Source organism: Barbus barbus (assembly GCF_936440315.1).
Source record: "Barbus barbus genome assembly, chromosome: 20".
Lineage (NCBI taxonomy): Eukaryota > Metazoa > Chordata > Actinopteri > Cypriniformes > Cyprinidae > Barbus > Barbus barbus.
In genome coordinates, this window is record NC_136748.1 from 22,555,636 (window position 1) to 22,574,709 (window position 19,074).

Here is a 19,074-nt window from a genome sequence, read left to right on the forward strand (position 1 = left end):
ATATAATGCAAGTGAATAAGGACTGGAGAACATTTTCAGGAAAAAAATTAAAAAAAGCCACATAAAGTGCTAAATAGGAATGCCATTGCTTTTAAAAATGTCTCCACTCTTGTTTGTAAAGTAAGATTAATCACATGCTTATTTCTTTGCATGCGTATATTAAAATAGATATGATTATTGTATTTTGAGCACCAAACGCCACCCCTACCCTAAACCTAACCACTTCTCAAAAATATAAAACGCATAACTATCAGATAATAGTGATGCACAAGGTACTTCACCATGATTCAGTTTTTGACACATTGGGAACGAGAACGCATTGCAAATTCCAAGTCTTCTGGGGCCAGTTGCATAAACATAGCCACTATGTTAAAGGGGTAGTTCACCCAAAAATGAAAATTACTCCATGATTTACTCACCCTCAAGCCATCTTAGGTGTATATGACGTTCTTCTTTCAGACAAATACCATCAGAGTTGTATTAAAAAATGCCCTGGCTCTTCTAAGCTTTATGATAGCAGTGAATGGGGGGTTGAGATTTTGAAGCCCAAAAAACTGCATCCAGCCATCTTAAAAAGTGCTTCACATGGCTCCAGGAGGTTAATAATTCTGAAGTGAAGCAATGCATTTGTGTAAGAAAAGCATTCATATTAAATAACTTAAACTGTAATCTATAGCTTCACAAGAGAGTGGTGTTCCAGTAGATGATGTAGGCGTTGAAGAGAGAGGTGATGAACGAGGAAGCGCAAAGGAGAGAGAAAAACACTGGTCACAAATTAGAAGTAAACAAGGATTTGTAAAGAACGTTTTGATATAAGGTGAGAGGAGAATGGTTTTCCTTTGCTGAAAAAAACAACGCCTACATCATTCTCTGGAACGTCACTTTCTCGTGAACAACAGCAGAAACTAACAGAAGTTTTAAATCTGGATATTTTTAAATATGGATATTTTTCTTTCACAAACAAATCGCTTCGCTTCAGAAGGCCTTTATTAACCCCCATAACCGTGTGGAGTACTTTTTATGATGGATGGATGCACTTTTTTGGCCTTCAAAATCTCGACCTTCAATTCCATTATAAAGCCTTGACGAGCCAGGACATTTGTTAATATAACTCTGATTGTATATGTCTGAAAGAAGTCAGTCATATACACCTAGGTTGGCTTGTGGGTGAGTAAATCAAAGGTTGATTTTAATTTTTGGATGAACTATACCTTTAAGACTGTGTCTAAAGAGCTAGCAGGTTATGTAGATTAATGAACTATTATTCTTTTGAATCAGATCTTTTCAGTGATTCTGCTGATCCTGTTTAAAAAAACTGGTCTGAATGACTCTTTCACAGATTTGGTTCTCACTGATTCAGCGATTTGGTTGCAACAGCTAATTGCTTACTGAAGGGAAAAAAATAACACTGAAAATGTTATTTCTTAAACAAAACTATCATATGGTTTAACAAAATGTCAAACGCAGTTGTCACTTGGACTACTTTTATCATACTGGTTACACTTTGTTTTGATGGCCCTCTTTAGAAATTCAGTTATCTATAGGTAACCTTTCCAACTACAGTACATGTCAACTACTAGTCATTAGAGTGTAAATAGTGTATTAGTGAAATGTTAGGGTTAGTAGAATAAGTTTACACATACTTGCAAAGTTGCATCTAGTCAACAGAATGTCTAAAGGGCACCATCAACGTAAAGCATTACCATTATACTTTAATGGTACTTTTACATTATTTTTGAAGCTAGAAAACATCTATGCTGATTCATTATAATTTCATGGAAAAGCTTGACAAATACATTAATCAAAATGTATTTTTTGTGTTTCACAGAAGAAAGTCAGTCCTACATATTTGAATCAACATGAGGGTGAGTAAATTACAGCATTTTCATCTTTGGTGAACTGTCCTTTTAAATGCATGTTGAATTTGCCCTCTGTGGATGGAAATGTGGCCTCAAACCAGTACGCTTGTTTACCACCCCTCTCTTTTGCTCTCGCATCCTCCTCCCTCCATCTCTCTTTGCAAAAACGAGGATGTAGTTTACTCATAAATTCATCAGGCACAAGGTTTGCACGTAACAATTTGTGACTCGCGTGTCTTTTCATTTTAAGGCTAGTAGGACACGGACACCGCCGCTAAACAACATGCTGTATTCTGTAATGACGTTGATTTTTTTTAATGTTTCTGCCACACACGATAAAATTCAGGCTAATCCCAAAGACCAGCCCACCTCCCAATCAGTTGCTATTTATTTTGACTGGAAGCTCACTGATGGCAGTGAGCATGAAGTGTTTCAGTTGAATCAGAGCTCGCTAGATGTTGATTTTGTGTTTGTGTGTGTATGGCAATGTTAAATTCCTCACTGAATGACGAAACGCCATGTGTGCTTTGTTCAGATAGGTACTTCATCATAACCTCCTTTTACTTTGTCTCTTTTTACGGGTACTGAAATGTCTGTTAAAACAATGGCTGTTTTTCCCTGTGGTTGGCATGGAAATAGTTATCAGGGTAATGTTAACTTTTAATGCATCTATAAATTTACAATTAGGTTCTTAGTGGTGGATTGTGCCGTCTTCTCCAGACTGTTTTTCCACAGGGTGGTGATAGCATGTTGGTGTTGTCCCGAAGCTTGCCTGAAGACTGCCTTGAGGGGAACTCCTTAGAGGAGTCCATGAGCTTACTGAACTTCCCTCCCTTCACCCCACTTCAGCCAATCGGCTGCCAGCAACTACGTGCGCCTGGCTAACCGCTTTGGAAGATGTTTCTCTGAAATGTAGGTAGAAATATGAGTTGGTGTATTTGCTCGGTTTTAATTTTAATGAAGTGAAAATGCAGGAAAGCACATTTGCACGGGGGAATGGGAATAGTTAACCATATTATCCTTTTAGATTTTAAAGGATTGTTTCCAGTTCAAAACAAGTTAAGCTCAGACAATTACCACAGACAATAATTTTGACTCATCACTGAGTCTGTAAAAATAAACAACCGGATTTATAGTAATGCACTTAGAATGGAAGTCTATTGGGATGGAATTTTGCATGGTTAAAATAGTGTTTTAAATAGTAATTATTTCTATTAAATAATTATTCTTATTATATTAAATGTTGAAATACTAAATTAGCTAAAAATTTAACATAAAGCTAAATATATATATATATATATATTTTTTATTTTTTATTTTTTTTGGGGGGGGGGGGGGGGGGGGGGTGTCTGGATACCCACTTTATTTTTTTAAGATTTAGTTTGTTCAATTATGTGTGTAAACTTGATATATGGCTAGATTCTTTTTATTTCTAAACTTTCATGATTCAGACAGTATGTCAGTATATTCTATACATGCTTGACATCCTCTGTATTACAGTATACTTCTGTATTGAGTAGATTTTTTTTTTCTTTTTGTTGTTGTGTGTATTTTCAATTTAGTTTGTTTAATTCAATTATTTATTCATTTATTTGTTTATTTATTGGTTGGGGTGGAGTGGGAACAGTGTTTTTCACTATTCTGTATTTTTTGTAAAAGTTCAATACACAGATTAAGTGCAAAGAAAAAAGAATAAAAACAATAATAACAACACCTTCAATAATAATAATAATAATAATAAAAGCTTAATATAAATATAAAAAACAATCTAAGAACAACACAAAAAAAAATATTAAAAAATTCTATAATTAGAAATGTCTCATCTGAGTTTAGGCATCACTTACAGTTTGTAAAATGGATATTCATTTGGAGATTTGCTAAATGCAACATTTGTGTTAAAATTATAAATCTTTTTTAACTAAGTGTGTATTGAAAAAAAGAAAAAAGGTCTTCTAGATGTTACTTTACATGGTTTGTGTTTGTTTTTACAAGTTATGGGAAAAGTCAGTTATTTTCAGTGGTAATTGACATGACACATACAGGCTTGGTATGTAAGAGCTATCTTAATTTATTGATTAAATGGGACACAAACCATAATATATCGTTGCCAACTTCAAATGATAACTGAAAGACTAGCTAATCATTTTGCACTCTTGCTCTGTGCTTAGCCTGCTGAGAACAATCAAACACACCCTCTGTGTCTCTGTCTCTCTCTCTCACTCTCTCTCTCACACACACACACACACACACATATATAGTACATGAAACCGCTGCCTTTGGTCCCCAGGCTAGAATCAACAGCTGCTCTTGATGACACGTATATGTGCGATCTCCCACCTATGTTAATCACCTCTTCACACAAACCGCTCGCTTCACAGCGCAATCATATCCGTTAACAGCCACCCTCACGCTCTCTGTGCAAATGGAGGACGACTCCAACCCAGCAGAACCCACCCTGCCTCTGCATAAGGGCGAAAACATGCCCCTGTGCCCTGCAATAACTGGCATCACATCAGACAGTGTCCACTGCACTGTGGTTATAAATCTTAGCATTTAAGTACCTAGAGGGGCACATTTCTGGCAAAACGAGAGCTGTAAATTTGCATTTATAACTCCCAACCATGTGTTAAAAATCCTGGTGCTTTGGTTTGGACTGGGCTTCAATTAAAACATGATCCTTCTGGTTTGTGGGACTCAGATCTTTGGTCAAACACATTAACTGCCATCGCTCTGCCAGGATATCCAGAGGCATGTCTTTAGGGCTCCCGCCAAGTTAGAAAGCAGTTATTTCTATAAGACACTGAAGGAGAAATGGACATTATTGGAAAGCCCTGGGCAAGAGTACTACATTCTGCCACCGTTTATTCATACACCCTGAGATACTCTTAGAAAGACTCTTAAATTGTTATGCGATGGGTTTATTGTTTTACACCTACTACACTGTAATAAAAACTGTAAAAATAGGGCACAATGCTTTGTTTTAAATGGCTGCCCACTGCTCCGGGTGTGTGTTCACTGCTGTGTGTGTGCACTTTGGATGGGTTAAGTGCAGAGCACAAATTCCGAGTATGGGTTACCATACTTGGCTGTATGTCACTGTCACTGTTTTAATATGAAGGAATTTTCCATACCTTTTTTTTTTTTTTTTTTTTTTTTTTTTTTTATACAGGTGTCTTACACACACACACATATTATATATATATTTATACATTTATCATATGTGTGTGTTTTATATATATATATATATATATATATATATATATATATATATATATATATATTCTATATTATAGTGTATTTAGCTGTTGTTAAGGATTTAAGGTAAAAATGGAAATTGTCTTCATTTACTTCACCTCATCGTTTTGAACTTGCACACAGTTCATGTTTTGTCAATTTGGATCTGCTTTAGTCTTCATTCTCGGTTGAAATTCTTAAACAATTTTTTTTTTTTTGCAGCTTTTGTGTTATTTTGTTTGTTTTGTTTTACCCTTTTTAACTTTTTGTTTTCCTTTTTATTTTGTTTTACTTTGTATATATATTTTGTTTTGTTTTGGTTACTTTTTGTTGTTTTTTAATTTATTTATTTTTAATTAAAATTATTTGTTTTGTTTCGAGTGTGTGTTGTGTTTTGTTGTTTTGCTGAAGAATGAAAGCCGTTCAGATTTTGAACAACATGGGGAGAGAAAACAGAATTGTCATTTTGGGTTGATTTGCGTGAAATGTCTCTTTAAGTGCAAATATTAGTCCATTGCTTCCCCTTTGTGCCTTTTCGATTATAGATCAGCATAAAACATATTGTTCAGTAATCTATTCCCTACAAGCCAGTCTTGAAGCCGGTCATATAGCACGACAGTTATCACCTCATTTTCAGCTCTAATGCAGTTGTTGTTTTTGGGTGCTGGTGTAATCACCAGCTTGCCATGTCCTTGCTTGACCAGATCATGACATGTTCAACACTTCACCATCTGTTGTCTCTTCTTTTTCCACTGTGCCTAATTGCATGCATGCTCAACTCATCGTGGACATAAACCCTGCTTGTTGTTGTTGTTTTTTTGGATGTTGTGATAATGGTGTGTTTGTTTGCGTGTTTAGAGGATGATGAGCCCTGTTGGTTTGTCCAAAATGTCCTTGGAGATCAGATCCGTGCATCTTTCCTGTAATGAAGCTCCACAGAGGGCTGTTGAAAGGAAAGGGCAATGGTCCTCTGGGTCACCATGCTTCTAATTGGGTCTTAGTGGTCTCTTAATGTTGGAGGTTCCATGACCTCCTGTGGCCACTTTGTAGTCACTATACTAGCATTGTTCATGAGGCTCTACAAAACAAGAGGGATCTCACCGCTAACATCTGCACCTCAGTCTGTGGTGCATCTGTTTTATTTATATTTATAAGGATGTAAGACTTGATTATGTAGTCAAAGTGTCCATTGTGCTCATTTCAGATTGATTTGACAGCATCTATGGCATTCTTATTGGTGGAACAGCCTTTGAAAATTAAAACCACCTCAACTCTTTTATTTCTCCTTTCCATCACCTGTGAGGAACTGTTGCCTATTAATTTCCATACCCCCCTTTTCCCAAAATGATACTTTTGACAAGTGTCGAAAGGCTTGTTTTCTGATTTTTCAGAGGTAATTTATGGGGCATGGCAGGGCTTCCTTAAAGATCTATTTTGCTTTTCATGTCTATCGGGCAAGCTCTAGACAGCACTGGCTGTGTGGTGAGAGGTGAGTGTTGGGTGGAAGTGTTCCATTTGGAGAGAAGCATCGCAGCATCAAAGCCCCCTGTCAGCTTGAAGCTAGACATCACTGGGATAGATGGCTTTGTTTTGAAACAACAGACAGGAGCTGCCAGCATGACAGCAGTGGTGGTTAATTGATACAGAAGTATCTCATTTTGAACTACAAAATTTTACAACTAGAAAGCTTTTTTTATATATATATGTTGCAGGTCCCGGCTCCGGAGACCCGACAGCCAGATTACTGTAAATACAGGAAAACAAATGAGAGTCGGGAATCACGTCTTGTCTCTGCCAGCTCCTCTGTATCTATATTTATTGACAAATAGTCAGTATTCCACATGAATAAAACACTCATTCTTCTTCAAAAGAAAACAAATAAAGTCTCAGTATTACTTCTCATTGTCTTTTCTCTTTCATTCATTCTTTGACATTGTATTCTCTGCATTTAATCCACTTTTAACATTCAAAAATCTCTCATTCATATTCTTTTGTTATATCTAGTATTAGTTTACTCAGATCATGCACATAAATGCAAACTTTAACTCTGTTTTACAGTTCAAAACATTTGTGACACTTATTTCACATTTAGTTCCCCATAAATGGACAATATAAAGCATTTCAGCCGCCATTACCCGTCTCTCTACACGAGCTGATCACGTGATCAGTAAACGCGCCAAGCGCGAGTCCAGAGTGAATCTTAAACAGAGCATTTAAATTAACTGATGAACTTTTCAATATAAACAAATAAAACATCCACCTCAGATTTACTAAATAATAACATGTTAAACTTCGAAGGGCATCTTAATAGGATCATATACAGCGTTACCATGGCTGCACGGCCTTCACAACACATCAAGGGAATAAACTGTATGATTTGTCACATAACCTCAACAATGGATCTCACTATACATCGCGATTTAACAGAAGGCATGAAATTTAAACAGTTTTCTCAAACGTTCACATTATGTACCTGTAAATACAGGAAAACAAATGAGAGTCGGGAATCACGTCTTGTCTCTGCCAGCTCCTCTGTATCTATGAGCGGCAGCGGCAGATAGCGTCCGTATGCGTGATCTTCCCGTATCAAAATAAAAGTCTCTGCTCAGGTATGGAAAGAAAAAGGTAAAAGTCCCTCTTTAGTGTTTAGTACAGACAAATATTGCCATATTTGTTAAGCACGTTTTGATATTTGTATATTTATTTTTCTGTGGGCACCACACTCTCCCTGACAAAAAAAAATCAAAGCTTCCCATCACCAAACACTTTAATTATTCTCAATAAACAGCAGTTGTAACCCCATAAGGTGTGTAGGCGGAAGGCAAATACCAGTGAGGGTAAGTAATGGGTGTGGTGTAGTTGTGTAAACCCCAAACGGGCATGTGTTGAGTGGGGTAAGCAGTAACTGAGTTCAGTGTGTGAGTATAGGGGTGGATCACAGGTTGGCCCAACGTATCATAGGTATAAATTTGTCTTGGCCTCCGCTCTCTAGTTGACCTTCTGGCACTGGCCTCTTCTTCCATCCCCAGACCCTCAGCTCTTTCAACACCATCAGGCTCACTTTCTGTATTTGCTCCGTTCGACGCATCAGCGTAAACTGGATGTGCAGCCTCAAGGTAAGTAGCTGTTCTTCTGTCTGCTGGGCTCTCACTTATTCTTTGAACCTCTCTGTCTTGACTCTGTTCTGGGTTTTCCCTTCCCTGTAGAACACGAGTGGTTTCCCATACAGGAGCTTGCTCTGGGAGTTGGTCGCTTCCTGACATTGGCCAACTGACTGGAGCCTTTACCCAGTATCCTCCTGTGCTACTCTCTGCATCGGAGCTTGCGAGGTCACTGTCTTTGTCATCCATGTTGTCGTTGTTTGTGTGTCTCACTGTTTTTTTCCGTCTTTCAGGTCTCTTGGATCCGGGTGTCGTCGCTGGAGCTTCTACAGGTAGATCGTTCACTAGTAGCAACAGGTTTCGATGTAGTGTCCTGGTCTTTCTACTGTCACTGTTCTCAGGATATACGACATACACTGGGTTGTTTGATATTTGTTCTTTCACCACGTACACAGCTTTCTCCCAGTAGGACCGCAACTTTCCTGGGCCTCCTCGTTCTCCAAGATTCCTAACCAATACTCGATCTCCTGCCTTCAGCACAACCCCTCTCGCTTTCCGGTCATACTGAATTTTCCCTCTTGCACTTGACTGTCGACTTTGACTCTCAGCGATCTTGTACGCTTCACTCATCCTGTGTGCCCACTGTTTTGCGTACCCCTTAGGTGTTGTTTCTTCCTCTGACTCCACGAGACCAAAGATCAGATCAACTGGGAGATGAGGATGTCGTCCGTACAGCAGGTAAAAGGGAGAAAACCCTGTGGACTCGTGGCGGGTACAGTTGTATGCGTGTACAACCTGAGGTAAGTGGTTTTTCCATCTCTCCTTTTCCCTGTCTGTCAGCGTCCTCAGCATCTGCAAGAGGGTCCGGTTGAACCTTTCCACGGGGTTCCCTTGCGGATGGTATGGCGACGTGCGGGAGTGCCCAATGCCAGCCAGTTGTCTGAGAGTCCGAAACAATCCATTCTCAAATTCACGGCCCTGATCATGGTGCAACTTAGCCGGGTACCCAAAGCGTGGGATATAGTCCTGGAATAATCGCTCTGCTGCAGTCTGCCCTGACTTGTTTTTAGTTGGGTAGGCCTGAGCAAACCTGGTGAAATGATCCATAACCACCAGGATGTACTCATACCCCCCACGGCTCGGCTCCAAGTGGAGGTAATCTATACACACCAGCTCCATAGGTGAGTGTGTTGTAATACAACTCATGGGTGCTCGGACATGTGTGGAGGGCTTCTTCTGCTTTATACAGGGACACTTCCGGGTGACGTACCCTTCTATCTCAGTCTTCATATACGGCCAGTAGAATCGATCCCTCGCCAACCTGAGTACTCTCTCTGTCCCCACATGTCCCATCCTGTCGTGGAGGTGCTCCAGGGCCAGCTTCTTATATTTGCTCGGCAGGACTAGTTGCTTTCTCTCCATCGTCCTTCGGTAGAGAAGTCCCCCTTCCACATGTAGTTTACTCCACTCGTACATGAGCCTCCTGCTGGTCCCTATCAAGTTTCCTCTCATTTCTTCTGTTGGATTGACACCATCTACTTTCCACTGCCTTACTTGCGAAATCACAGGATCGTCTCTTTGGGCTGTGATCAGTTCCTCCAGTTCAATTGTCGGCAAGCAGGTGGGCGATGGCTCTACTTTCTCCTCCGCAGCAGACATGTACAAAGCAGCAATCCAAGCCACATCCTTTTCCTCAGACACATGACTACCCTCCCAGGCCGCTTGTACAACACTGGTGGGTAGCTGTTCTGTACACTGTGTCTCAAACACTTCAATGTCCAGGGGAAGACGCGACAGCGTGTCAGCGTCAATGTTAACTCTTCCTGGCCGGTATTTGATGTCGAACCGGAAATCAGACAACTCCCCGACCCAGCGATGGCCCACCGCGTTAAGCTTTGCAGTGCTCATCACGTAAGTCAGTGGGTTGTTATCGGTATACACAGTGAAGTGCTGGGCATAGAACAGGTAGTCCCGGAACTTTTCGCAGACTGCCCACTTTAAGGCCAGGAACTCCAGCTTGCCGCTGTGCAACCGATAATTCCTCTCAGCCTTCGTCAGTGTCCTGGAGCCATAGCCAATTACCCCCAGCTTTCCCTCCTGGTGCTGATAGAGAATCGCTCCCAGGCCCTCCTCTGACGCGTCGGTGTGGAGAGTGAAAGGCAGGTTAAAGTTCGGATAGGCCAGCACTGGTGGTTCCTCTAGCATGCCAACTAGTCTCTCCAAAGCTTGTTGATGGTCTCTTGTCCACTCCACTGGAGTCTTTGAGGAAACTTGTGGCCCCCTAGCTTTTCTTTGGCCATGCAAGGTTTGCTCAGGTCCTGTCTTCGCCTGCAGCAACTCGTACAGGGGCCTTGCAACTCTGGAGAAGTCCTGGATAAACGTCCGATAATAGCCGAGGAACCCCAACAGCCTTCGTACATCCCCCACCGTCTGTGGGGTTCTGTGTGCGAGAGATCGAACAGCCTCCAGGTCCCTTGGATCTATCCTCACTCCTTCGGCGGACACCAGGCGCCCCACGTACCTGACCTCCTTCCGAAATATCTCACATTTTTCAGGTTTCAGTTTTACGCCGTGACACCGAAGGGCCCTTAACACTCTCCTAATGCTCTCAACATGCTCTTCAAATGACTTAGCATAACACAGAACGTCATCTAGGTAGGGTATGCAGCACTCATCCCTTAACGACTCTAGCATCTCCTCCATGCTGCGTTGGAAAGCAGCAGGCGCGTTAGACAGGCCGAAGGGGATCCGCACCCACTCATACAGGCCCCAAGGGGTAATGAATGCTGTCATGTGTCTGGAACCCTCGTCGATAAAGCCCTGGTGGTAGGCCTTACCCTGGTCTAAAATACTAAACCAGGAATATCCTCCAAGCGTGTCTATTAACTCCCGTATCCTGGGCAACGGGTGTCGATCGGGAATGGTTTTTTTATTTAGGAGGCGGTAGTCCACACAGAGCCGGAGCTTGCCGTCCTTCTTCCTAACGCAAACCACTGGAGCGGCATACGGAGACTTGGACTTGACAATCCATCCCTTGGCCAGGAGTTCTTGTATATATCCTTTTACCTCACTGAACAGGGGTTTCGGCACAGCAGAATATGCTCTCTGAACTGGAATAGCATCTTGAAGGGTGATGGACATCTGCAGACTGGGGATGCATCCAATGTCATCGTCACCTTTACTGAAGACGCTAGACTCCTCGTATAACATCTTCTGTACAATTTCACGTTGACTGTCACTCAAATGCCCCAAGTCAACAGGAGGATGCCACAAGCCCGTGTTATTGACTGCCTCCTCCGTCCCTGCCATCTGGACCCTGACTGTCTGCCTTGCTCCACTCGATTGTCCCGGTTCCACTATTCTTTCTATCCGCTGCAGTGTCCCAATGACCGTGCCCTGTGGTAGAACTACGTCACATCCTGTGTAATTCCCTATGGGTACAGATGTATATGAGTCGCCTTTGTTAGGCATCTCCAGGAGCCCCTCTCCGATATCCAAGCATCTCAGATGGGTGTTATCCTCTTGTGGCTCAAACAAGACTACTGAATCCAACTGTGTTAACTTTGACGTGATCCGACATTGCACCCAAGCAACCTGTCCTGCTGGAATGACGGCTCCACTCTGGCCAACTTTCAGACGACCACATTCTTCTTCTTCGGTAGTCTGTATAATGTCAATTAACGTTTGTGCCTTTTCATTTGGGACATCAATAGCTCCAGCTAATAGAGCGGTAAGTGTTTGCATGAGCTGTTTCGGTTGACCCTGAATCAGTTCCTCAATCACATTGAAACCCAAGAGTGGTCTCTCAATTGGCATTTTGCTTACTAGGAACGGCACATTGATGGATAGGCTGGGGTCCTCGTTTCCTAGCAAGTTGACTGTAATAACTGTCCATCCGTCAAATGGAATAGGATCTCCATTGACTGCACACACCTTCAGATCATCCCCGCATCCCAGTAAGTCTTGCAGTGGTCTCACCTCGATATCAGGTAGGTATTTCTCTTTCCACACGCGATCAACTATGCTGACCTGTGCCCCTGTGTCGAGCAGTGCCCTCACGGTGAGTCCATTCAAATTGCACTGAGTTAATGCTTTGTTTCCTATCAGTTTAATTATGGTGTCAGTTTTGGTCTGGTAAGGTTCAAGACTGTTTGTTCTTTGCGTCTTGTGTTTCACTTTTGGGTCCGTTGATTTGTCCTTTTGTCTCTGGTTATGTCTTTGATCTATGGCTTTTATCCCTTCAGTTCCCTCCAGTGTCGAGAAGGTCGAGTCAGTTTGGGACATTCGTTCAGCGGTCACTGGTTGTCCCTCTGCAGTGGCCGGCTTCCGTTTCCCTGCCGCTGAAGTCGTCTCAAACACCCAGCTGCCCGGTGCCCCTCCTCACCGCAAATGAGGCAATGTGGACAGTCCTGTCTCCCTTCTCCAGTACACTGTGAACAGCATCGTGAGCGGCTAACTCTGTGTGAAATTGGTTGACTGGCTGAGCATTGGCAACCCCTCTCCACCCGTGTCGCCAGGGCGTGTTGTAGTGTATCAACCATGTTGGTAAGAGCGTCGATTCTCGCGGTAAGTTGTTTGATTGGGTCATTTTGGCTTTTTCTCGCAGTCTCTGTCCTTCCTCCATCGCTGTCAGGTTCACTGTGGACTTGAGCACTACTCGCTGTGGACTGTTTCATTCTGGTCGGTGGGCCCAGTCGTCGCAGCCTCTCATTTTCATCACTCGTGACTTTCATTACATGTCTGAGGATGGCATCGTCAGTCACATTACTGTCAGCAAGCAGTGGCTTCAATTCGCTGCGGATGTCTTTACATCGGTGGCTCAGGCCCTGGTATACTGTGTGTAAAAACACATCTTGCACAGTGGCTGCACTATACTTGTGGTCTGAATCAGTTTGCCTTGCTGCATAAAGTATTTTCTGCTTCAACCCCATGACACGGTATAAGAACTGCTGAGGTGTCTCGTGGTCGCTTTGTTTAGTGCACATCAATTCTTGAAATAATTCTGTGCTGCTCTGATCTCCCAGGTGTGACTGCAGGAACCCTTTTAATTCATCTACTGTCATGTCATCCTTATTTATCAGCATCTCCTTGAAAATGCCGGGCTTGATGATTCTTAGCACACCTCTGATAACGTCAGTCTCGCTTAAGTTCTCTCTGAGGCCAGCATCCATTTGTCTGCATACATTGTTATATGCAATGTCTGACGAGTGGTCTCCAATCTGGCCTCCGTGTATCTTGAACTCGCGGGGCTGGATACATGGAAGTCCTACCAGTGGGAATGTACTGCTATGAGCTGTCAGCTGAGGTCGTTCAGTCCGGTGCAGGGGTGGCGGTGGAATGGAGTTCCCCTGTGCACCAGATCGAGCCATATCAGTGTGTTGTGTGGGTGTTGTCATGTATTGTTGTATTTTCTTGCTAAGTGCTTCATACTCTGCAAGCATTTTACTTAGATCTGTGTTTGTTCTAGGTTCAGCCCCCTTAACACCCCCTAAATTAGTTGCAGCCTGTGGTGTCAGGTAGGTGTTATTTGTGGCTAGTGGCTGTTCATCAGTAGTGAGTGGATGGGACACATGTGCAAGGTAAGTGTTTGTATCAACATCAGATGTACATTCAGTGTTGCAAAACTGTTTTGCTGATTTTACAGTCTCCTGCAATGTCAACAGTCCACTCATACCTTGATCCTCAGTCTCAAGTAAAGATTCACTTGACATAAAGGCGTTGATGTATTCAAAACAACCCTCACTGTCCTCCAGGTCCAGTTCAGATGAGTCTTTACCTTGCACAGGACCGATGACCTTGGCAATGTGGAACAGTTCATCAGCAGGTAGTGTGATCAGTTCTTTTCGGATGTCCCACACCAAGCGCTTCCTCGCACGATCCGCCATGATCCCGCTTTCTGTCGCCCCTTCCGTTGCAGCCTTGACCTCAGGATGGAGATAATCGTCTGCAGGTCACCTGGCACGCGCCTCGTGTCTCGTCGTCTGTGGATGTAGCAGCCGCCGGCCTCTAGCCCAACGCCGCCTGGTCTCAATGGTCCTGATATGGTTGGATCAGCCTTCCCGTGTCACGTAAGGCTGATCCCGGACGAGCCCCCAAGAATCTGTTGCAGGTCCCGGCTCCGGAGACCCGACAGCCAGATTACTGTAAATACAGGAAAACAAATGAGAGTCGGGAATCACGTCTTGTCTCTGCCAGCTCCTCTGTATCTATATTTATTGACAAATAGTCAGTATTCCACATGAATAAAACACTCATTCTTCTTCAAAAGAAAACAAATAAAGTCTCAGTATTACTTCTCATTGTCTTTTCTCTTTCATTCATTCTTTGACATTGTATTCTCTGCATTTAATCCACTTTTAACATTCAAAAATCTCTCATTCATATTCTTTTGTTATATCTAGTATTAGTTTACTCAGATCATGCACATAAATGCAAACTTTAACTCTGTTTTACAGTTCAAAACATTTGTGACACTTATTTCACATTTAGTTCCCCATAAATGGACAATATAAAGCATTTCAGCCGCCATTACCCGTCTCTCTACACGAGCTGATCACGTGATCAGTAAACGCGCCAAGCGCGAGTCCAGAGTGAATCTTAAACAGAGCATTTAAATTAACTGATGAACTTTTCAATATAAACAAATAAAACATCCACCTCAGATTTACTAAATAATAACATGTTAAACTTCGAAGGGCATCTTAATAGGATCATATACAGCGTTACCATGGCTGCACGGCCTTCACAACACATCAAGGGAATAAACTGTATGATTTGTCACATAACCTCAACAATGGATCTCACTATACATCGCGATTTAACAGAAGGCATGAAATTTAAACAGTTTTCTCAAACGTTCACATTATGTACCTGTAAATACAGGAAAACAAATGAGAGTCGGGAATCACGTCTTGTCTCTGCCAGCTCCTCTGTATCTATGAGCGGCAGCGGCAGATAGCGTCCGTATGCGTGATCTTCCCGTATCAAAATAAAAGTCTCTGCTCAGGTATGGAAAGAAAAAGGTAAAAGTCCCTCTTTAGTGTTTAGTACAGACAAATATTGCCATATTTGTTAAGCACGTTTTGATATTTGTATATTTATTTTTCTGTGGGCACCACATATACATATAATCTGTAATTGTAGGTATGTAGGTAGACCTTATGGCATGTCAAGAGTGTGTGTGTTGTGTATGCACCGATACACTAGTGCATCTTTAAAATACACACACGCACACATCTCCAATTTTCAGTGGTTCAAAAGCATAATTTCATGAAGCTACGAGAATACTTTTTATGCGCAAAGAAAACAAAAATAATGACTATATTCAACAATTCTTCTTTTAACAATGTCCTTACTACATTTCTGGGCCTTGAACTTGTCAGTTTCATTGCTGTCTATATCAATATATTTTTCATCAAAAATATCTTAATTTGTGTTCTGAAGATGAATGAAGGTCTTACGGGTTTGGAACGGGTCAAGTGTTCATGAGATGGATTGCCTGATGGAAGATACTGTTTCTGTGTCTGGTCGTTCTGGTGCTCAGAGCTCTGTAGCGTCGACCAGACGTAACAGTTCAAAGAGAGCGTGTGCTGGATGTGAGGGGTCCAGAGTGATTTTACCAGCCCTTTTACTCACTCTGGATAAGTACAGCTCTTGGAGAGTGGGGAGGGTTGAACCAATGATTCGGTCAGCAGTCCGGACTACCCTCCGTAGTCTTCTGAGGTCAGATTTGGTAGCTGAGCTGAACCAGACAGTTATTGAAGTGCAGAGGATGGATTAATGACAGAATTTTCATTTTTGGAATGGAAATTCTGTCATTAACCCTTAAATGCATGAATGTTTCGCCAATCACTCTTACATATTTGGGTCTTTAGTGACCCGGACATATATATCCAGCACAGATGGGTCCTAAACTGCTGCAATAGTAAAAAACTCTTGATATTTTAAGATCCATTACAGAAGAATAAAATAAAGGATATTTCGTTACCTTTTGAAACTTAGAAGGCTTCAATTTGAGCAAATGATTGTACCATCGCTGTCATCTTCAGAGCGCACTTCCACAGTACATTCAGCATCTGACTCATATTTGTGATCTCAAACATATTCGCAAAACTACTATAGTTTGATCGCTGGCAGCTTATTTACCACATCCACCATCAAATGACAGTGACATTTATATTTTATGGCATACAGTAATTGCTCTGCAGTATAGCCATTCAAACCAGTAAAATCTTTACAGACATTATTTTAAATTGTATTATTTTTTCTTGTTATATTGTTTATAATGAATAGATTGAGGAATACTAAGAAAGCTAATGTCTAACTTTAAAAAATGAAAGGGGGAGAGGGTAGTTAACGACGTCCCGGGTCGCTAAAGACCCGAGGTATGCATTTAAGGGTTAATTACTCACCCTCATGTTGTTCCAAACCCGTAAGACCTCCGTTCATCTTCGGAACACAAATGAAGATATTTTATATGAAATCTGAGAGCGTATGCAGTTTCCGTCCAGCAGATATAATCCAAAATGGTGCTGCGCTGACATAGAGACAAACTGTTGAATAAAGTCGTTATTTTTGTTTTCTTTGCATGCAAAAAGTATTCTCGTAGCTTCGTAAAATTACGGTTAAACCCCTGATGTCACATGGATTATTTTACTGATCTCCTTGCTAGGTTTTTGGACCTTGATCGTGTAAGGACCTTGCTGTGTATGGAGGGTCTGAGAGCTCTCAGATTCCATCAAAAAATATCTTAATTTGTGTTCCGAAGATGAACGGAGGTCTCTTGGGTTTGAAACGACATGAGGGGAAGTAATTAATGACAGAATTTAATTTTTGGGTGAACTAACCCTTTAATGAGTGATATATAGATATTAATGACAAATTAGGCAGTTTAATTGCCATCTTACCACAAGATAAACAAGTGTTTCACATCATCACAGTTACTGTATTGTTAAGCGTGACTTGTGGACCCCTGTGTTGACCAATGGATGTCCAACTGAATGAGCATTGAACTATCCAGTTTATAATATAGCTTTATTTCATGGTGGAAGCAGATACACAGAGCAAGATTTTCACAATCTTTCTTTCTCTGTCATCCTAAGTCCTCTATTAACTCTTCAGTCTGTTCTGGGTTTGTTTTGATGTCTTGGAGATGGACGACCACCTCACCTAATGCCAATAACGCTGTAATTTTTTCTTAGTCTCTGATGTGCCTTATATATGCCTTTAGAAACATAAAGAAAGTATATATTTCAGAGCAAGTCAAATAAATAAATAAATAAATGAAATATTGTTGCCAGACTTGGGCCCTGGATTCATCTTCATTCTGGGTTCAGATTTCACTTTTGAGACCAGCGCAGCTGATCAGATGACACCAAACGTGCCAAGAAGGAGTGTGCCCTTGACTTGTGTTTGTGTCTTTTTGTGTGTGCGTTTCTCTCCATCTCTTTCATCCTCTGTTTATCATGTGCAGGTTCCGCTTTGTGTATACGTCCTGTCTGTCTCAGACTGGTTGGAAAGGTTGGAAGATTGCTGATTTCCCCAAAGAACAAATGATACCTGCAGGCCCCATTAAAGCCATCTGTAGCATGCGTCCATGTTTATCTGCTCCCCCCCGCTGCACCACCGGACTCCAGCTCCTTACCGAAGACCTATGGCACGTGTCCCCAAAGTGGCTGGCCCCGATGGCCCCCCGTAGGTTGGCGCCATGGTGTGCCAACTCCCTTCGTCTGCCAGCAACCTTCAGGTCCATTACCGTTCGCTATCAGCAGGGACCAAGCTGGGGGAGCCGACAAAAGTGGCATTTCCAGAGCGCATCAACATACTATCCCTCAAGCGCTGCAGGCCTCGTAAAATTGGACTTATGGCTCGGTTGCCAGCATAAATAAGTCCCTTTGATAGTTAGGGGAAGAAGTTATGACACTCTTGGGTACGCGTGAGGGACAGTGGCACTGTCATCTCATTCCTGCTACCCTGGCACCCTGGTGCCTCTGATCTTTCTGCCGATTCAGGGCACGCTCTCTTCATTACCGCCGGCCACCGGGGACTTGTTTTTTCTGCAAGATTAATGAGTGCCGCGGAAATTCTCCAGCGCATCTCGATAATTAAGTCTTTGTTTATCAAAAAACAAGTTATATTAGGAGCAGGAAATTCGCAGTAATTATTCATAATCCTAACAATTCAAGTGTAGCTACCTCATTTGCCTGTGTAATTCTGCTTTTTAATTTCTTGCATACATTTGCATATTAATTTTGCTCGTTGGCTGCTGCAGGCCTCTGACAGTAATTTTTTTTTTTTTCCCTTTCCGCGTGATGTTTTTCACAGGGTGAGGCTCAGTCGGGTGGCATTTCGGCTGGGTGTAATGATAAATTATGAATTTTTCTAATTTGCTGCATAATGAAGTAACCCCTTCCGATCCATTTCCTCTTCCTGCGCTGCGGCTTCAGGCCCATCAGATGGTTGTCGGAGCGTGTTTCTTTATCTCTTTGAAATGGCCATGTGGTCATTAGAGACGGCGGTGCCATGCGGGTGTCAAAGGCTGTTTCTCCAGTCGGGGTGAGAGATCGTCAGTTCCCTGGCATCCGCTCCAGCTATGCGCAATGCCTATCCTCATTTCCACTTCGCAAATGGTGTCAACTCCCATTTTCATCGAGCCACTCCAGAAGAGACAGAGGACCTGTGTCCAGTGCGAGTTGTGTACGCTGCTTATGAGCGTTCGGTTGATGAACGCATCTCAAAGACAGACTGACATCCTCCAATTTTTCCATGCGGTCTTTAAAGCGTTTACTGTTACACAAAGTTGACTGGGGCTGTCAGAACAGAATGAATATTGATGATCTTAAGCATCATGAAAGCAGGATGTTATGCTTGAAATTCATCAG

At 42.1% G+C, this 19,074-nt stretch overlaps 1 protein-coding gene across 13 annotated transcripts in view; it reads left to right on the top strand.

Moving 5' to 3' along the window:
* Window positions 1-19,074, top strand: part of LOC306886077 (serine/threonine-protein kinase VRK1-like) — a 104,797-nt gene that overhangs the window by 26,100 nt on the left and 59,623 nt on the right. For 5 of the 13 annotated variants that reach the window (XR_013785590.1, XR_013785593.1, XR_013785595.1 and 2 more), the window contains 2 exons: window positions 1,829-1,865; window positions 2,580-2,771. The gene's annotated coding sequence lies outside the window, so the exon portion shown is untranslated. Of the gene's footprint in view, window positions 1-1,828; window positions 1,939-2,498; window positions 2,772-6,805; window positions 6,987-19,074 lie in introns of those variants that run through there. The other 8 variants (XR_013785591.1, XR_013785592.1, XR_013785594.1 and 5 more) reach the window with 5 other exon arrangements.